The sequence below is a fragment of the Lissotriton vulgaris genome, chromosome 10, assembly GCF_964263255.1.
Source record: "Lissotriton vulgaris chromosome 10, aLisVul1.2, whole genome shotgun sequence".
Classification (NCBI taxonomy): domain Eukaryota; kingdom Metazoa; phylum Chordata; class Amphibia; order Caudata; family Salamandridae; genus Lissotriton; species Lissotriton vulgaris.
Genome location: NC_141698.1, coordinates 231,901,975 through 231,922,179, shown reverse-complemented (window position 1 = coordinate 231,922,179; position 20,205 = coordinate 231,901,975). Strand labels below are relative to the sequence as shown.

Here is a 20,205-nt window from a genome sequence, read left to right as displayed (position 1 = left end):
ACACAAACGCATGGAACAGCATACCGGCCAGTGGCTTATTTTTCGGCTACTCTTGAGCCCGTGGCTGCAGCTTTACCAGGCTTTTTGAAAGCGCTTGCTGCTACTTGTATAAGTCTGGAACAGAGTGAAACTATTTTAATGGGACATACATTAAAAGCGCACGTGCCACATTCAGTGGAGATTTTGTTAAGACGAATTCACACAGCATATTACACTCTTACACAGCAACCGGTAAACAAAATATGAACAAGTGATATTGGGAGCTGAAAACGTGACAGTGACAAGATGTACAAATATAAATCTACCTACTCTGTAAAAGATCTAATGATGGCACAACAATTGCCAGCTCAAATTGGGCTGGTGAAATGTTCATCGCACAAATCTGGATTGTGAGAAGCTGGCCTGGTATATGATGTCCACTAAGTGGATACCTTGCACCAGTCCAGACAAACCTTATGGTGAATTAGGTGGTTTTAGACAGCCTTAGAAAGCTCTGTAAGTGGGAGCTGTGGACAGCAGCCTTCAGGCTCAGTCCAGAAGGAGTGTAAAGCAGCTTGTTTTATCAGAATGCAATATTTTAGTATAGATTAAGTGAAAAGAACCACAACAAGTATTAAAAAAAATATGTATTTATTATATAATACACCCTAGTACGTTCCAATATCTCCAACAAGGAGATAAACACAATGCATACAATACTTTAGCAAAGAAACACAGTAAATAGCACGAAATACACAGTGGACCCCAGGGGGGGACCAAACCATATACTAAGAAAAAAGGTATAAGAATCACAACTTGGATCAAGACAGGGTTGAGAGGATGTAGAAGTGCTGGGACCCCAAGGAACCACCCAAGGTGAGTAGATATGGACCCCACGGCGAGCGTGTGCAGTGTGGAAACACGACCGCGTGCTCCGTGCAACTCTATGTGCAAGTCGCGGTTGGGTTTTTAAAGATTAAGGACCCTGAAGAAACCCAGTGGAAGACGGAAGGTTGGAAAGCCACCCCAGCCTTGGATATGCTTACCTACACCAGGGAAGCAGGGTGCATACGTGTGAAGTGGGGTCGGAAACACCCATTGAACCCAACGGAGGACTTCAGGAAAGTGCTACTGTGGAAGAAGTTGGATTCTTGATGAGAGCTACCTGCAAGCAGAGGGTACAGATTCTGTCACCCAGGACTGACCAGGAGACTTGGAAGACGAATGCCCACCGATGTAGGGTGTTGCAGGATGGTTGACGAGGACCATGACTCTGCAGCCTTGAGGGCCAGTCAACACTGAGGAGGACCAGGAGCCATACAAAAGCTGTCACTTGAAGGATGTCGAGTACTGAGGGGTCGGTGTCTGGCGGGAGTACCAACAAGCCTTGGCAAATGTAATCAATGCAAGAATCAAAGAAGGAGCAACGTCAGCACCCGCAAGGTCCAGGGTACTCACCAACTTCAGGGGAGTCAGGGCAGGCCCTGAGCAATCAGGGGAGCCCAAAATAAACAAGTGTGACCCTCAAGTGGACCCAGAGGCAGGAGGCACTGGAGTTGCTAGAGGACCTCAAGCACCTCACCAAAAGATGCAGGCCACGATGCGGTGTGGCTGAAGATTCTGGTCACAGGAGGGGCTCGACGTTGGGGCTGCTTGGAGCCCGAAGATCCTCTTGGAAAGAAGTCAACAAGCCTTTGCAACTGCAAGTTGATGCGGTGCACAGGGGTTCGGTTATTGAGAACCCCACGAGAGATACTGGCCACAAACTTGGTGAGAGGGCAGGGCAGGTCTCGAGAGCTGTAGAAAACCACCACCTGTTTTACACAGCCTTTGGAGTTCGGAGGAGCTCAGGTTCAGCGAACCGGTTGACTTAGTTGGAGTGCCTGTTGATGCAGGGGAGTGACTACTTCACTCCAAGGGAGATTTCTTCAGGTGTCTTTGTTGCTTCACAGGCCATGGAAGGTTCCTGTATGATGCACAGGCACAGACAATGCAGCAGACTGGAAGGGAGATGAAGTCAGGCCCAAAGAAGTCCTGCAAAGTCCAGAGTGCCCAGACGATAGAAGATCAATGGTGTCTTATCTGAATCTTATCCCACGACGAATCTAGGGACCTATACACAAGTAAGCCCTGAAGTACCATAGGGAAAGTGTTGGGAAGATTCAGGGGACCCTCCCAGGGAAGGTTCTGGACAGGGGGGAGGTTACTCCCATGCCCTTTGTCCAGTTTTGCGCCAGAGCGGGAGCCAACGGCTCCCAGAATTGTTTTGAACTGGACTATGCACAGGGACAACAAGTGTGCCCCTCATGCAGACTTTACCGAGCTGACAAGCGCACCCTCCCAGGTTCCAATACACTAAATCATGTCTGGGAGATGGTCACACCTCACTGGGACAGGATGCCTATTGTCCCACCTTCCTCTGCTCGAGCTTGGCTCAGCAGCCGGAGGGCAGAAATGTGTCTCTGGTCGGCAGCAACCATTTTGTGCTGTCCTGGTCTTGAAGTTTGGCACTGGGAACAGTGAGAGCCTAACGGAGGGCTCTTCCAGTGCTTGGAATCATGCCTATCACACCGTTTACGGTGTGGAGGTATGATTCCAACACGTTTGATACCAAACATGATAGGATTCGTTGCAGCCATTTTCGAGATGGTGATTGTGTAATTAGGCAGTGCCCCTCTATATTGTATATGGCTGCTTCACTGACAACCCTGGAGAATGGGGTGTCCTGCTCATGCAGGGCACCCTCTCACTTAGAACCAAGCACCTGGACATCAGGATTGCAAGGGCCTGTTTTAGGGGTGACTTATAGGTTTTAAGTGCAGTGACCCTTAGATATAGGAAATCCATATCTTAAGTAAGCGGTGCAAACCCAAACGTACACAGGCTCCAATGGCAGTCCTGTAGTTCCCTTTTGCATGTTCTCCCATGGGTAGTATAAGCATGTTTCAGCTCATGGGAGACCTCTGGGGTAACTATACCATGGGTACCTTAGTATCATAATCAAGGGTCTGATAAGGTTACCCCAGAATACAATCTGGGATTGTACCTGGATACTACCACAACAATTTAGGGGGTAAACTGATAGGGATTAGCAGGATCCCAGTCAGACTAGTCAAAAACAGCATCACATCAAGTTAAAAGTGGGGGTAACCATAGAAGCAGATCCTACTTTCCTACATGGATAATCCTATATTACTGTAGGCAACAGATATGCAGATGAAATTGCACGATTTTGTGCTTTAAATTCACATGTAATCAATGGGGAACATTTGAAAGAACGATCTGATCAAGCTGTATGCAAGTTAATGTTTTCATCAGTTGAAACATGGGAAGAGGTTAGAGTTTTACAAGATGTAGCTAGTGATGCAGAAAGAAAAGGATGGATCAAAGCAGGATGTACACGCAGGGTAGACAATGAAGTGTGGATTTACACTGATGGAAGATCAGATTTGCCAGACAGTCTATTGTCCCCAATGGCTTGGGTTTATCATGGTCGTATAAATGTGGGTAGAGATGCTGTGGTTAGACTTTTCAAACACACTTGGTATAATCCCAAGTGTAGAGTAATTCTAGAAAGTCCCTGTTAGAGATGTATAACATGTCAACAACAGAATGCATTGAGGAAAACAGTTGTCAGTTTGGATCAAATTGGAAAAGCAGCAGGCCCATTAACACGTATGCAGGTCGACTTTATTGACATGCCTCCTTACCATGGTTTAAAACATGTACTAGTGATTGTGTGTCTGTTTTCACGTTGGGTCAAGGCATATCCAACAAAATGTAATGACAGCCTAACTGTTGCCAAACTGCTTCTCAGAGAGATAATTCCTAGGTTTGGATTTCCAGTCTTAGAAACTGATAGAGGAACTCATTTTAATAATGAGATAATTCGGATGATTTGTGCAGATTTACAAATTGAGCAGAAATTGAATTGTGCTTATCGACCTGAGGCATCTGGATTGGTTGAACAGGTCAACGGCACAATAAAATCAATAGTGGCTAAAGTATGTGCATCCAGGGGGCGTGGCTTAGCAGCATGGCCGACAGGACGTGAGCTCTGCCAGGTCCCGTCCTGCGGACCCGAAAATCCTGTAATTAATCCTGCCCGGGCTCTGGTATGCAGCATCTGTCGACCGGAGGCACAGCTGAAGCAGAGGGGACCCTCCTTACCGATTTTTAACTGGCAGGAGCGGTGGAGTGGACGGGGAGCAGCCCCGGTGTTCCGGGAGTGGCCACCACACCTACGTGAGTCCGTGGTCTGGGCCTGGCCGGCCGGGAGCTGCCGAATCCTGTGGTGCCCCTGAGAGCCGGCGGGAGGTTCGAAGATCGGAGGAACCTGTCCCGGGTCTGGACCCTGACCCGGGGGACGGCATTGCGAGCTGGGGTGTTGTGGACGGCCCCGGACCAAGAGACGCCTCGGGAGGGGTCTCGGCCCCGGTGACACAGATCACGAGCTCCGGTGAGCAGAGGGGGGGGCCCCGGGTCCCTGTGGGCACCCCGGAGGATAGATCCTGCGGGCACTTGTCTAGATATGCCGCTGCCTGCACGGGGGAGAGACTGATCTCGTGGAGCGGCTGGAGCGCCCGGGTCCGGAGTGTACCCCTCCCCCGCCGAGCCGCCATATTGGAGACGGCCTTCGGGCCGTGGAGACTGGGATTGCCCGGCGGCGCCTGCAGGCCTGGGAGCCAAAGTACACTGTAATAGACCTGCGGTAAAAGCGGGCCGGGGGCCAGGAGAAGCGCAGCCGAGGAGCGCAGACGGCGCACAAGTGGACACTAAGCCCCTGACTGATTACGCGGGGCCGGCCCCGATCTCCCGGGCCTACCTGCCTCCTGGGGCGCGGTGGGGAGGGGCGCAGGATTCCCCATTGACTTTCGGGAAGGCCCTGGGCCTCTGAAGGAGGGGTTGGTCAAGGGGCGAAGATTAGGCTCATGATTGCGGTGACGGGGAGGAGCGCCCTGGGCCCCCCTGCATAGCTACTGAGCGGGTGGTCGGGGCATACGAGCTACTCCGGCCATACAAGCCAGGTGCGGAGAGTGGAGTGTCCTACTACCTGTCGTGCCCGGCTGGGGGAAGGGGCGGAGCATCGCACCCACCTGACAGGAATCCGCAGGTATCTCTGGCGAGCCTGGATGCCCGGGCGACTCTCAACAAGATTGCGCTGTCCGGCTGGCGGTGTGTGGACGCCGGGTTTCTCCTTGCCAGACCTCGACTCGGCGCACAAAGCTTCGTAACGGTGCCTGGTGTACCTGGGACTTGCCTACGACGGGAGCGTTGGTGGAGCGGGGAGGCCCGCATGACTGTGAAAGAGTGAGTGTTCGAACGCGACGCCTCACAGAACTCTCTACCGACTGGGAAGAAGTGGGATAGTGTCTGCTGTTGTACTATAGGCAAGCTATCCCTCCGTTGGGAATACCCCGGAGATGCGTAAAGACAGGATGTCCCGCTCTTCACAAGCCAATACGATCACCCAATACACCACGCAAAGGCTACCGTCGCAAAGGATTACACGCCAATCGGGCCAAGATGAAGAGCCGGGGACCCTGGTGAACCCTCCCGTGCGGAGCTCCTGAAGGCAATTCAGGGCTCCCACTCAGCGCTGGAGAGGCAAATCGAGACTGTCTCCATCGACGTCAACCTCCTGCGGACGGACCTCCGTAAGGTGGCGGACAAAGTCACGGATGCGGAGGCCAATATCGAGCAGCTACAGGGGGAGGTAGCCTCTCTCAAAAAAACGGTCACGCACCTTACGGCGGCGACAAGTGCCTTGGAGCAGAGAGCTGAGGACGCAGAAGGGAGGGCACGTCGCAGCAACATAAGAGTCCTAGGGGTCCCGGAGCGGCTGGAGGCTGGTAACCCTGAACGTTTTCTAGAAACATGGATCAGAACGAAGCTGTGTCCGCAGGGTCTCTCAGAGGTGTTTGTCATCGAGAGAGCTCATCGAGCCCTGGTCTCTCCGCCGCGGCCGAGGGCCTCTCCGCGAGCCCTGATTGCCAAAATATTGAATTATAGGGATCGGGACTGTATCCTACGAGCGGCAAGGGAAACTCTGGACCTAGCTATTGAAAACAACCGGATCTCAATATACCCTGACTTTACCCATCAAGTTCAAGAGATGAGGAAATCCTTCCTGGGGGTCAAGCAGAAGCTCCGAGCGATGCAATTACAATACATGTTGCTGTATCCCGCCAAACTCAAGGTGCTTGCTCAGGGCAAGGCACACTTCTTTGAATCCCCGGAGGAAGTATGGGAATGGCTGGAAGTTAGAGGAGACGGCGTTCCGCCAGGAGACCGTGGTGGGTCCAAGGAGACGTGGGGGAGTCGCCCCCAGCGACAGCTAAGGCCCCGGGGCAGACGGAGACGCCGCTCTACGTCAGAGAACACTGAGGAACCTAGAATCACGGTTGGGGCAGATGCTGCTGGGGACCGGGTCGGGGTCTCCGAGCCCGCTGGAACCAGCGGAAATCCTGGTCCCGGACACGATACAAGCCCCAGAGCGTGACACGGCGCCATCGGACCTGGTAATCCCGGAGACCGGTGGAGCTGGGGCCCCGGATGTGAATGGCCCGCCATGAGGTGATATGGGAGCTGTATGTACTTTGTCTCTGGTTGGCTGCTGTGGCTCCTGGGGAGGAGAGGGGTATTGATGAACACTGAACTGACATTGTGCCCGGAACCACCAGACTTTACATTGCGGGGTGGGGGTGGAGGGCCTTTCGTTTCACACTGTAAGTACTGGTGAATAATCGGGAGGTGGGTGTGCAAATATCGGATCTGGTCCTGATTGGTCGACTACAGTTGGAACGGAGCCGGGCGTCCTCAATGTGAGCATTGGGTCATGCGGGGAGCTGGGGGGGGGGGGGGGGTGTGAATTCAGTTTCATAGTTGTGTGGGTGTGTGATGTGTTGTGAGGGGTGGCTGTGTACGTCCTGGCACCAGCAGGGGAAGGGCGGGTTGACAGGTTGGGTTGTTGTCGTTATCCTGCTCGTGGGTGGGGGAGGGGGGGTGTATTCTGTAAATGTTGCAATTCTGGGAGGAGGGGGGGGAATTGTTTAAGAAAGTTGTTTTAGGCATCATGTGCATCACTGTTCAGGCCCTTAGGAGGCGGTATTTTGGCAGCAGACTACATGGCCCAGCTGGGCGATCACAGGAAACATGGGATACAAATTCTTAACTTGGAACGTGCGGGGGTTAGGCACATGTACCAAAAGACATAGGGTTCTGTCCTTCCTTCGGAGGCATGGCATTTCTATTGCATGTTTGCAAGAAACACATCTGAATGAAGAGGGTGCGCAAAAGCTGGCTAAAAAATGGCGAGGTCAGGTCTTTCATTCTTCTTTTTGACGTATGCGCGTGGGGTCTTGATCTGGGTAGCGCCCGGGGTCCCCCTCGCGGTACAGTATGCGGAGGCGGACATTGAGGGCAGGTACCTGCTGCTGAGGGTGAAGTTGGCAGGGACCTTACACTACTTAATACATATGCGCCTAATGTAGATGATGCGACCTTCTACCCACAAATGCAGGAGGTCTTGGTATCGGACTTGGATAGTCCTCTCCTATGGTTTGGGGATTTTAACTGTATCTTGGACCCCGTCCTAGACAGACATCCTCCCCGAGCAGGGACGAAACCTCGCATGACGGCGAGACTACGCGAGGTCATGGCGAATTTGGGGGCAGTGGATGTGTGGCGTCAGGGTCACCCATCACAGAAACTGTACACCTGTTACACTCCTACACACGACACCCATAGCAGGCTGGATAGGGTCCTTGCTGCAAATATGGACGCGTCGTATTCATTAAAGGTCACACATCTGGCTCGCTTCCTGTCTGACCACTCCCCGGTGTTGTGCGCTACGCAGGAGGTCGACCAGCCTTGCCGCCCCCGCACCTGGCGGATGCCTACGGACCTACTACAGGACCCAGTGGGTAGAGACCATGTGCAGACAACACTCATAAATTATATCGAGCTGAACTGGGGAGGGGATGACGTGCCCCTGTCGACAAAATGGGACGCCCTGAAAGCAGTGGTGCGGGGTGAATGCATGGCCCTTACTTATGGGGTCCGCCAACAGCTGACTCGCGAGCTGCGGGAAGCTGAGGACACCCTACGGACTCGCCAGGCCTCACCAAATCCTGGGGAACCAGAATTGGCCTTGGAGCGGGATGCCCAGGAACGGGTACACTATATACTTACGCGCCTCGACAGATTTACACTAGGGCAATTTAGACAGCGTCTCCACAGGGAGGGGGACAAATCCGGCCGATTATTGGCCTGGATTTTGAAGAAAGAAACGGCCCCAGTTCGGATAGTTGCCCTGAGGGGCCCTGATGGGGTCATGGTGCATTCGGAATCCAATATACTCTGTGTTCTCAGAACCCACCTGCAGCAGGTGTATGCGGCGGATCCCCTGGTCACGGAAGCATCCTATCGGCCTTACCTGCAGGGAGTGGCTCTTCCGGCCCTTTCGAGAGTGGAAGCAGAAGAATTAGATGGGGCTTTGACCCTCCATGAAGTACGGGTGGCTATGGCTGGCCTACCGAGGGCTAAATCCCCAGGAGGAGACGGGTTTCCCTCCGAATTTTACCACACGTTCGGTGACGTCCTCGGCCCCCTCCTCCTCCAGGTCTTCCTTAAGGCACTGGAGGATGGATCCCTCCCGCCCACAATGTATCAGGGAGAGATCTGTATGCTTCTAAAGCCGGGTGGTGATGGTTACGACCCCGCGGCATTCCGACCTAGAACGATGATTAACACGGATGTGAAGATCCTGACCAAACTCTTAGCCGCTCGCTTGGCGCCACACATGGCCCAGTTGGTTCACCAGGACCAGTGCGGGTTTATCCCCGGATGCAACACCGCAATGAATCTGCGGCGATTAACCCATATCATGCATGATGTGCGCGGCAGGGAGGATCCCCAGGTACTGGTTTCAATAGACTTGGCCAAAGCATTTGATACAGTTAGCTGGGGGTACCTGTTAGAGGTGCTTCAGCGGGTGGGATTGGGGCCCGTGTTTCGCAGGTGGATCCAGATATTGTATCGGGCGCCTCGAGCCAGAGTCAAACTTGGGGCTGCACGATCTGAAGACTGGGCGTTGGAGAGGGGCACACGTCAGGGATGCCCCCTCTCACCGCTCCTGTTCGCGCTGGCAATTGAGCCATTAGCGGTGGAAGTCCGTACCACGATGTCTCAATGGGGAATCAAAGTGGGGAGTAATGTACACACTGTGTCCTTGTATGCATACGATGCTCTGTTTTATTTAACGTCTCCGCGGGAAGCGCTACCGGTTTTGCTGCGGCTGCTGGACCGTTTTGGTTCAGCCTCGGGCCTGCGTATCAATGCAGGGAAGTCCCTGATATTCCCCCTAGCGGGATGTAATATGGACGTGCGCGGGGACTTACCACACCTAGGACTGCGGTGGGAACTGGAAGCCTTCCGCTATCTGGGGATACAGGTGGCGTCGTCAGACGAACAGCTGCTGACCCGTAATGCGGATAGGGTGGTTCACTCCTTACAACAATCGGTGTCATTCTGGAACACCCTGCCCCTATCCCTAATGGGAGGCCTGGCAGTGGCAAAAATGGTGATGCTGCCGAGAGTGCTATATGTATTGCAGAATTCGCTGTGCCCACTTCCCCCGCGGATATTCCGCACTCTTAATACACTTCTTACGTCCTTACTCTGGGCGGGCAGGCGTAATAGAGTTGCCTTGCACACGATGGTCCGGAGCTGGGAGGAGGGGGGGTTGGAGGCGCCAAGGTTTGACCTTTACTACTATGCAGCTCAGCTGTTGCCAGCTGCCAGGTGGTTCGCAGACTCAGACACCTGGGAACTGCAACTCCTGGCAGGGAGTGTGGACGAGAGAACGGTACAGATGGCCCTGATGCGCGGCAGGGGTGCAGATGCAGATCTGCCATACGTAGTGCGCCACACCGCAGCAATTTGGCAGCGGTTTGTGGAAAAAGTCCTACGGAGGGCCCCCTTTCACAGAGAGCTGCCGATATGGATCATGTCCCCAGTAGTGGACATGGAGGTACATATGCCATTCCATGACTGGAGAGCAGGTGGATGCGAGTTATTAGCTGACCTTTACCCGGACTACACGTTTCTATCCATCGAGCGGGCGACGGAGACGTTCGGACTCGGCGAAGGACAATTCTTACACTATAGAGGCCTTCAAGCAATGGCGCGGGATACTTGGCCTCAATTCCCTGACGCGCCCCCGGTGTCCCATACCCTCAATATTATCCTTTCCTGTGGTAGGGGCAAGAGGCTGATAGCCCTATTATACTCAGCCATGCGGCAGGACTCCACCCCACCGGTCCCCCCGGCGTGGGCGGCCTGGGAGACTGACCTGGGGATTGCTTTAGACCCGGCACAGCGCAAGCGCATAGGCACTCTCACCCGAAAGGTGTCGTGCAATGCACGGTTTAAATTGACACACTTTAACTTTCTACATCGCACATATGTGACTCCGGTTACCTTGAGACGTATCTCCCCGGACAAACGGGATGACTGCCCTAGATGTGGCGCGGCAGGTGCGTCCTTCCTCCATCTGGCGTGGGACTGCCCGTTAGTTAAAGCCTTCTGGCAGTCAGTGGTGGCGCACATTCGCACAGTTACTGATCTCCGGATGGAGCTGACCCCCCTTCATTGTTTATTAGCTTTGGTCCCCAAACCCAAGAAGTGTAATCTGTCGTACAAAATGTTACAACTACTTTTAGTGTTGGCAAGGAGAAGGGTGGCAATTACATGGATGGGACAGAGGGCCCCGGAGGTGTCGCAGTGGCTTAGGGATGTGGGGGAATGGTCCCTAGCAGAGGAAACCTTCATGCAGAACGTGCGTAGAGATGTAAAGCTACAGGACGACCTGCTTGCGTGGAGAATGATGCGAGTGGTGGGAGCGACCGCCGAGGATTCAGATGGCACGAGTGCGGAGTTGTTCACCCCTGGGGATACAGGGTCTGAGGGTGAGGGTGGAGGGGAGGGAGAGGGAGGGCAGTGATTTGGGGGAGTGCCTGGCCCTTCACGCACGTATATGATACAATTTGGAGAAGTTAGGTTTTGGTACCTGAAGGTTTCATTCCTAATCTGGGTAATTATTGCTGTCTTATCTGCCGCTAGGACTGCCATAATGAGGTGAACGAACTGCATACACGTCTGTCATTACTGCCAAGGTTTTGGGGGGGGGGGGGGTTCTATGGGGGGGTTGGGGGGTAACCTGCATAACATAAAAAAATAAAATAAAAGCAGATCAGAATATCCTGCCGCACAGTTGCATTGCTAGGATCACTGCCAGTTCTACATGCTACCACCTACCGCCGCCCGGCCTCCGGGATGTGGGCTGATGGGCAGTGTGCACAGCAGCATGTTGCGTGGCGAAATGTCGTTATTTTATTGGAGCTGTCGGCACAACTGTTTGTATGCTATAACTGTCTGCGACAAAAATAAAGTTTCAAAAAAAAAAAAAAAGTATGTGCATCCACAATACTAAAATGTCCTGATGCATTACCTTTGGTATTGATGAGTTTTAGAAGTATTCCAGACAGAAGAACTGGACTGTCCCCACACAAGATTGTGATGGGTAGGGCTATGAGACAGCCAACAGTCCCAGCAAATCAACTTGTGAACATAACTGATGATTTAGAGCTCAATTATTACAAAGGATTGGATGATCTAGTGCATTCTGAGCCTCACCAGGTTGGAGAAGTCGCAACTACAGTTCAACAAAAACAAGCACATGATTTGAGCCCTGGAGATTGGGTGCTAATCAAGAAGCATTTGAGGAAGTCTTGTTTGGAACCTCGTTGGCGTGGGCCATATCAAGTGATTCTTGTGACAAAAACAGAAGTTAAATGTGGTGGCCTGCCTAACTGGATCCACGCAAGCCACACTCGTTGAGTCCCATGTCCACTTGAAAGCACAGTCAGCTGAAGGTGAACAAAGAGAAAGAAGAGAACCTAAACAGACTGAGAATCAAATAGTGGGCACAAGTTACTGATGCTGAGCTAGCAGCGAGGGATCGAGGGGAGGAGAGGACCGCGCCTGGGGGATGCGACGGAGGGTGAGGCCTCTGCAACGGCGAGAGCACCATCGAGAGTGAGCGGAGACCAGGGGGGAGGCCGATTGGGGCCACCCCGGCATGACGGTGCTCGCGGATCTGTGGCCTCTGAGGAGGGTTGGAGTGCCCTCGAGGAGGAGAGCAGCCTGGCACTGTGACGACTGGGCTCTACGTGGGCAGCCTCCGAGTCCGAGTAGATGCACCAGGTGGACGACTGCCACTCCGAGAGGAGAGGAGGGGCTGAAAACATGCCGGAGCGCCCAGAATAGCGTTGATACCCAGAATAAGAGGCGAGAGACGGTGAGCGGTGGCTTGACACCTGCGTGGCGTATAGGAAGAGCCTGGGGGGTGCTCCTGGCGCCTCTCTCGCCTCCTGCGCGGGGAGGCTGGGAACACCCTTGCAGCGGAGGGCTGCCCTGGAGAACGAAGAGGGGCTGCGCCCTCCCGTGCCCCGACCCAGGGAGAATGGCCTAACTTCTACCTCTCATAGGTCCGCCTGTTGGCGACGGTGGACCTGGAGGCCTACTACCGATGCCCGGGAGGGCTGGCGTGGGGGGAGCTGACCTACGTCTGGACTGCACCCGGCGGTGGGGGCTGGACACTTCTAACTGGACTAGATTGTGGCGAATGAACATCGCTCTGTAAAGGGGAGCACGAGGAGCGCCTGTCTGCCGTTAGCCACAGCGACATCCACTACACTGAGGGCGGGGACCCAGTCCGCCACTGAGCTGCCCGGAGATGGGTAAACTAAAAGGAGCGAAAGGTGGGACCCAGCCGCCACCGGACGAAGAGATGCCTGAGAAGGAGGAGCAAGGAGAGACCGGGTAGGCACGAGATCCACATCTTCAGCAACAATTGGATAAAATCCTACTAGCGATATCGGACTCCCGAGCGGCGCTCCAACAGGACATAGCACAAATGGCCACAGGATTGGGATTATTAAGGGCCGACCATGGAAAACTGGCAGATAGAGTCAAGGACGTGGAGAGCTTGCTCCAGGCTATCGAACCGGTGCAGCAGTCACTAAAGGCCACCTTGGACAATGTGCTGGAGCGAGTGGAGGCCCTGGAAAAGAGAGCAGAGGATGCCGAAGGCCGCAACCGAAGGAACAACATCCGCGTAATAGGTTATCTGGAGAAAGTTGAAGGAGCAGACATGGTACGCTATCTAGAATCCTGGCTCAAGACTGTGGTGGTGCCGGAGGGCATGTCTGCTTTCTACACCTTAGAGCGCACCCACAGGGTGCCGGCCCGACCACCCCTACAGGGCCGTCCCCCCAGACCGGTGGTGGCCCGTTTGTTGCATTTCCGTGACCGGGGCTTGGTCCTACAGAACGCACGAAAGAATGGCCCCTTCCAGGTGGAGAACAGTAAGGTTAATATTTTTTCCAACTACACGTACGACACCCAGCGCCGCAGGACTTCCTTCCTGGCTGTCAAGAGGGAGCTGCACACAGAGGAGCTACAATATTCACTCCTATTCCCGGCAAGGCTGAGGGTCATTGTTGATAGTAAGACATGGTTTTTTGACACTCCAGAAGATGCCTGCGTTTGGCTGGAAAAATATTGAACTGGAAAAGACAGCGGCGGGGGGAGGGGGGCCACGGAAGCCCGCTGAGAGCTTACCACAACGACAATCGCAGCAGCTCCGAAACAGACGGCGGTGTCTGAGGAGACCCTCCCCCTCACAGGCAGCTGCGGAACGATTGGGAGCAGTGGCGGCGGTGTCCACGCTGTCGGTAGCGCTGGTAAACCCGTCGGGAGGGGACACTGAATCGGAGGGAGACGGTGCCATCTCCGCATCAGAACAATCTGAAACAGGCAGCGTTCGGTTGCCAATGGTCACACCTGAGACGGCGGAGGGTATGCTCGATGAGTGACAGCTGTGATCGACCTACTGACTAGCTGAGTACTCAAATCTGTGCTGGACTCCTGACTCCATGTTGCAGGGGGAGGTTGCTGATGGTATGGCTTACGGAGAGTGGGGAGGAACAAGTGGGAGGGGACCCTATCTATCTATTAGGGTATTAGGGCTCTTGGGCCGGTGGGACTACCGAAGTAGTTGGCCGCTGATCGGCTGATGGCCCCCTCTCATTGCCCTTAGGGCATGCCCACAGTGACTACTGCTGGGTCTAGAGACATGTTGTATGTTGCGATAGTTTGGATGGGAACTAGAAGTTGGTTCCTAGGACCTGTTCTGGGGAGGGAGGGATCCAGGGGTTGTTGGGGTTGCGGGTTGGGAGGGATTGTTACTGACGCCAATGCATTGAAGTTGCACGGAGAACTGATGAGAGATACGTGCAGGGAATGGAGGGAGAATGGATGATTTTAATACTCTGTCATGCATAACCTGGAATGTGTGAGGTCTACACACCATGACGAGGCGACACAGAGTCCATGCCTATTTGGTTAGAAGAGAAATCCATATTGCACTGCTCCAAGAAACGCACTTAACAAAGTCTGAAGGGATAGCCTTACAGCGCAGATGGAGAGGGCAAGTCTATAACACTACGTATTCTGCGTATGCCAGGGGAGCGTTAATATGGATCAGGGCGGGGGTCCCTTTTCAGATGACTAAACAGTCGACTGACCCAGAGGGTAGGTTTGTGGCCATTGAAGGGAGGCTTAGAGGCAGGGAGGTTGCTTTCTGCAGTGCATATGCCCCTAATACTGACCAATTGAGTTTCCTGTCGAAGATATCTGGGTCCCTGGCGCACTATCTTGCAGGCCCTCTGCTAATGGGCGGCGAATTCAACTCCATCACTGACGTTACATTAGATAGATCGCAGCCGCCTCTGGATGGTTCGCTGATACACCGACTAGCTAAGGGGAGACTAGAATGACAGACACGTTGGGGATTGATTGATGCCTGGCGTACACAGCACCCCCAAAGCCGTGATTACTCCAACTTTTCAGGAATGCATGACCTCCATGTGAGACTGGACGCGTTCCTATAATACCCGGGAGTTCTGCCAACTGTAGTCTGATCTGAACTGACTAGAACTGTATCCGATCATAACCCATTATTGCTCACGTTACAATGGATGCCCGGAACCTCATGTGTCCCTACCTGGAGGCTACGCCCCGAAACGCTGGAGGACCCGGCTTTCCAGGTTGCGCTGGAGGAGGGAATCACTCATTATTTTGCAGAAAATGTGGGGACAACTGAGACGAGGGCGACAGAATGGGATGCTTTCAAGGTGGTTATCAGGGGGCTCTGCATAGGGAAATATGCAGGAGTGCAAAAGATGCTCTTGAACGATTTGAACAAGGCCGACACCAAGCTGCGGGCAGTGGAGCTTCTGAGGCCTGGTCACCCGGAGCCTCAAGAGAGAGTTACCACTGAGAGAGAGGCGGTGGCGACGGAAGTGGAACGGTTACGCTGTTTTGACCATAAAGCATACACAGTGAGGGCCCATGCTGAGGGTGATAAAGCAGGCCCGTTGCTGGCATGGCTGGCTAATCCCACGAAACGAAGTTTCCCAATTGTGGCATTGGAAACAGAGGGAGGAAACATGGTGTACACCCAAAATGATATACTGCAATGCTTCACACACTATTATGAAGCTCTATATAACAGCAGATTAGAGGCAGGAGATCCGGCTGTAGAAAAATTCCTCTAGGGTTTGCAATTGCCAGCGTTGGATCAGGAGCAGGCAGGAGACCTAGGGAAAGACATAGAATTAGGGGAAATACGCAGCACTATCAAGCGTATGGCCCGCAACAAAACTCCAGGGTTGGACGGACTGCCCATAGAATTCTACGCGCAATATGCCGATTTGTTAGCACCCAGACTCCAAGACGTCTACAGAGAGGCAAGGAAGTTGGGCCGATTACCACAATCAATGCGCGAAGCGCTGGTGATACCGCTGCTGAAGCCAGGGAGAGAGGGCAGTAATGCAGCCTCTTACAGATCACTGTCAATGTTAAATACTGATTATAAAATATTGAGTAGCATCTTGGCGGCCCGACTATTGCAGCATATGAGCGCGCTGGTCCATAAAGATCAGGCGGGGTTCATACCAACGCGAAACACGACAGCGAACATTCGACGCTTGGTGAGCCTGTTGGGTGAAGACCACCGGAAGGCGCAACACCCCATGGTATTATCGGTGGACATTGAAAAGGCCTTTGATAGCTTAGAATGGGAGTACCTTTATAAGGTGCTGGTACGATTTGGTCTGGGCGACGGGTACTTACAGTGGACGAAAGTGCTGTGGCAAGGGTACGAGTGGGCACACTAATATCCTCGCAATATCCTGTAGAACGAGGCAGGGGTGCTCGTTTTCCCCACTATTATTTGCATTGGCGGTAGAGCCTCTCACGATTGAGATACGAAAGGGGGTCCATTACGGAGGATTAAGGAGTAGAGACGGCCAACAATATATTTCGCTATATGCAGATGACCTCCTACTGTTCCTTGAGAACTCCGACGGCGCACTGACGGGAGCTGAAAGACTGCTAGCTGACTTTGGGGAACTATCGGGACTAAGGATAAATTGGCCTAAGACGTGCTTATTCCTGGTGCGACAAGGGGAGATGCAGCCCAATAGGCAACGGTTATTGAGATGGGAGCCCACTTGCCTGAGAGTCCACATTTACCATGAAGCAGCAGACCTATTGGAAGGTAATATAGGACGTAGTGTAAGGGCTCTGAAGGGCAGCATGACTTTCTGGGCCACCCATCCACTGTCGGTAACGGGCAGTATAGCACTTTTCAAAATGATAGCGCTCCCCAGATTCTTATATTTTTTTAGAACACTGCCAATCTGGATACCTAACCACATATTTAAGCAGCTGAGATCATTTATAGTGTCCTTCCTCTGGGGCGCCGCAGAGTAGCGCAGGCGACGCTTGCGAGACCTAAGGTCGAGGGAGGGCTGGCGGTACCAGACTTTGAGCTCTATTATCTAGCGGCCCAACTACAGATATTTACACAAGAAGTAGCAAGAGTATTTAGGGCACCGGATCACAACGAGAATGAAGGTACCCCACGCCATATCGTCTCATTTATCGCATTACAGCAGAAGCTAAATCTTAGAGACCTGACATTGGAGGAGAATACCATGCGATTGTGCTGGAACCGCTCTCAACGTAGAGCGGGGGCGAGACACCCCTATGCACCCGAAATTCCTCTTGGAATGATAATGGCGCTACCACATGGAGGTGACTGGTCGCACTTACTAGGCTGAGAGGAAGCAGGAATTCAAATGCTGGGGGACCTCTTTGAGGACCGCACACTATTGCCCTTTCAAACGCTCCAGGAAAGGTTTGATATACCGAGAGGGTACTTCCTGCTACACGCAGCAGTGCCAAGAGCGATTCAGGCCCACTGGCAGGAGGGGTTGATAGAACCTACGACAACACGAGTCTGCCAATATGTTATGATGGCAGCAGGGACCTTTAAAGCGGTCACATGTCTGTACACTAGAATGATCAACGAAACGTTATTGCCCTTGGACATGTTAAGAGAGAAGTGGGAGGTAGATGTGGGGAAGGCCATTCCTCCTACGACCTGGGCACAAATAGTGCGAAGAGCCTGGAAAAGCACGAGGAACGCCAGGTTCCAATTGGTACACTTTTATAATATTCATCGAGCATACTTGACGCCAGGGAAGGTTAGGAAATTTTTCAAAGTAGAGGCAGCGGCGTGCCCAAGGTGTGCGGTAGTGGGAGTGGAGCTGGCACACATGTTATGGTCCTGACCAGCGGTCGGCCCATACTGGGAAGAGATAGGTCGCACTTTAAATGCAATTACAGAACGGAGCCTAAGCTTCGACCTGGCAGTCGGTATCTTACACTGGTTCCCTCACACGCCCAAGAATAAGATCACAAGCAAGTTTGTGGATATGGGGCTTATATTGGCAAAACGCGAGATCACAAAGCACTGGAAGGCAGCGGCGGGCCCTAGCATTCACAGGTGGCGGAACGAGTTTATTAAATGGGCTAGCAGCGAAAGCACGCTCAGATACCAGCAAGCGTGCAGGCTTAGCAATGAGACAATGTTAGAAGCAGTATGGGAGGCTCTAGTGCAGGCGCTGCGAGAACAGGACACACCAAATACCATGGCGGTATAGTTCTCAGATTGAGACTGGACCTTGGGCATGACAGGGCATCAGGCAGGTGAGCACACATTCGATCCTGCGCATACATGTTAGGGAGAATGGATACAACCTCTGGCGTTGGTAACAGGTTTATGGGGAGGTGGGGGGGACAGGGGATTGATTGGTATTGTTGGAACTGAAAATTCGAAATTTTGTTTAAATGGCGATATTGGTAGCATGAACTGATGACTGTCCATGCTGTATTGTCACAAGACTTGGGATGGTGAGGGCGATGTCATTGTCCATGTACGTTTTGTGTAAGAAAATCAATAAAATATGTTTTGAAAAAAAAATTACTGATGCTGAAAAAGAATTGATCCCTGAAAAAGACAGAGAAACAGAAAGAAAGGAATCAGCTAAATGAAGTCTTGGGTCAAATGAAATGGACAGTGTTTCAGGAAAGAGAACAAGAAATGGTGATAAATGGCTTAGAATAATAAAAAAAGTGAAATACACCTCGAATAAGAATATTCCAGATACTGTGATTGAAATCTCTAGCCAATCTGAACAAAGTAAGACTGAAGAAACTGAAAATACAGTGCAAGGAACGAACAGAGCAAAAATCCCAAATACGAAATATACAGCACCTGAATATTTGGCTGCTGCAACAAACAACTGCGAAAAAAAACATATCATTTTGTTCCAAAGGCAACTCATCATTTGAGCCACCCTAAATGAACTGTGCATAAGAAAAGGGGTGCAGAAAAAGAGAGGCGATTTGAAAATAAGGTCATGACCAGAGGCTCAGAAAGTCTGTGGTACACAGATTTTGGCTTGCTAAATTTATTTTTGTATTTGATTTTTTTCCCTGAAATCTAAGATGGATAAAGCTGAGACTAGTTATCAAAAGCAAGGTTTATTTTGGCGAAGGCGTTTTAATGCTGGCTTTATATGTTTTCTTTTAATGTTGTTTGTTTGGTTAATACAAATTTTAATAGTGCCTATTTTATGTACCCTACTAATGTAAATTCTACTATTAATTATGTGAATGTATTAACTGATGAGAAGAAAATTCTTAATGGCGTTCCAGAGAATATTAAAAAGCTAACAGGAAGTGGCTTAACTCAAGATAATTCTATTAATGACTTTTCGCTAAATGTTTTTACAAAACTTCTCTACGAGTATGTTGATTCTATTAACGCAAGAGATTGTTATGTGCGCCTGCAATTACCTTAGTCTGTGTCAGTAGTGGTGACTTAACACCACCTTCCACTAACATGGAATTTCGAAAAGTGTATTAAAAAGTTTATTCTATGATAAAGAGCAATTCCAGTATTATTACTCTAATTTTGATTAAGTGTTTTCAGAAGTTCCTATTAAGAAGAATATGAATATAGTAAATAGTGCAAAGAATGCAGCCTACATGGGAGAATTTTTTCATACTACTAAATCAATAGATACTGTATATGCGCATTGAAATATTCTAAATTGTAGCTTACATAGCGTAGAAATAGAGTTTATAAATACTTTGGAAGATATGTGACAAGAATTCAAAAGAAAAGCTGAGGAACAAAAGACTAACATACCTCCATGGGCTCATAGGAAGGGTGATTATAAGAAAGGAGAGACATATGCTACAATGACTCTAGACTGGCATCACAAAAGGACGCTTTGATTACTAGGACAAAAGACTGAATATAACAATTATTTCATTGGTTCTGGTGAATGTGAACATAGCTTCCTAATTGCAGGGGGTGGGGATTAAGAGGTGGTTCTGATACAGTTTACCCTGGAGTTTATTATGTGTGTGGTAGAAATGCTTATTATAGATTGTCATAACATTGGTATGGATGTTGTTACATCGGCATCGTTTTTCCCAAAATTTACCATGTAGATGAAAATCATGGAACCAATGCAAAGAAACTAACATGGCGTAAAAGAGGAATTGGTGCTGCAGAGTTATTGGGAGATATTTTTGGTGCATTAATACCTTCAGCTGGAGTAATCTTGAACTCACATAAGATTAGAATGTAGTCTACAGTGGTTGATCGTTTATCGATGGATACTGCTGGTGGGTTCTTGATGATTGACACTGAAATGGTTGCAATGAGATCAACGGTTT

At 51.4% G+C, this 20,205-nt stretch overlaps 1 protein-coding gene across 1 annotated transcript in view; it reads right to left on the bottom strand.

The window, feature by feature from the left end:
* Nucleotides 1-20,205, bottom strand: part of AGAP3 (ArfGAP with GTPase domain, ankyrin repeat and PH domain 3) — a 1,596,783-nt gene that overhangs the window by 1,460,808 nt on the left and 115,770 nt on the right. The gene's annotated exons all lie outside the window — the stretch shown is intronic.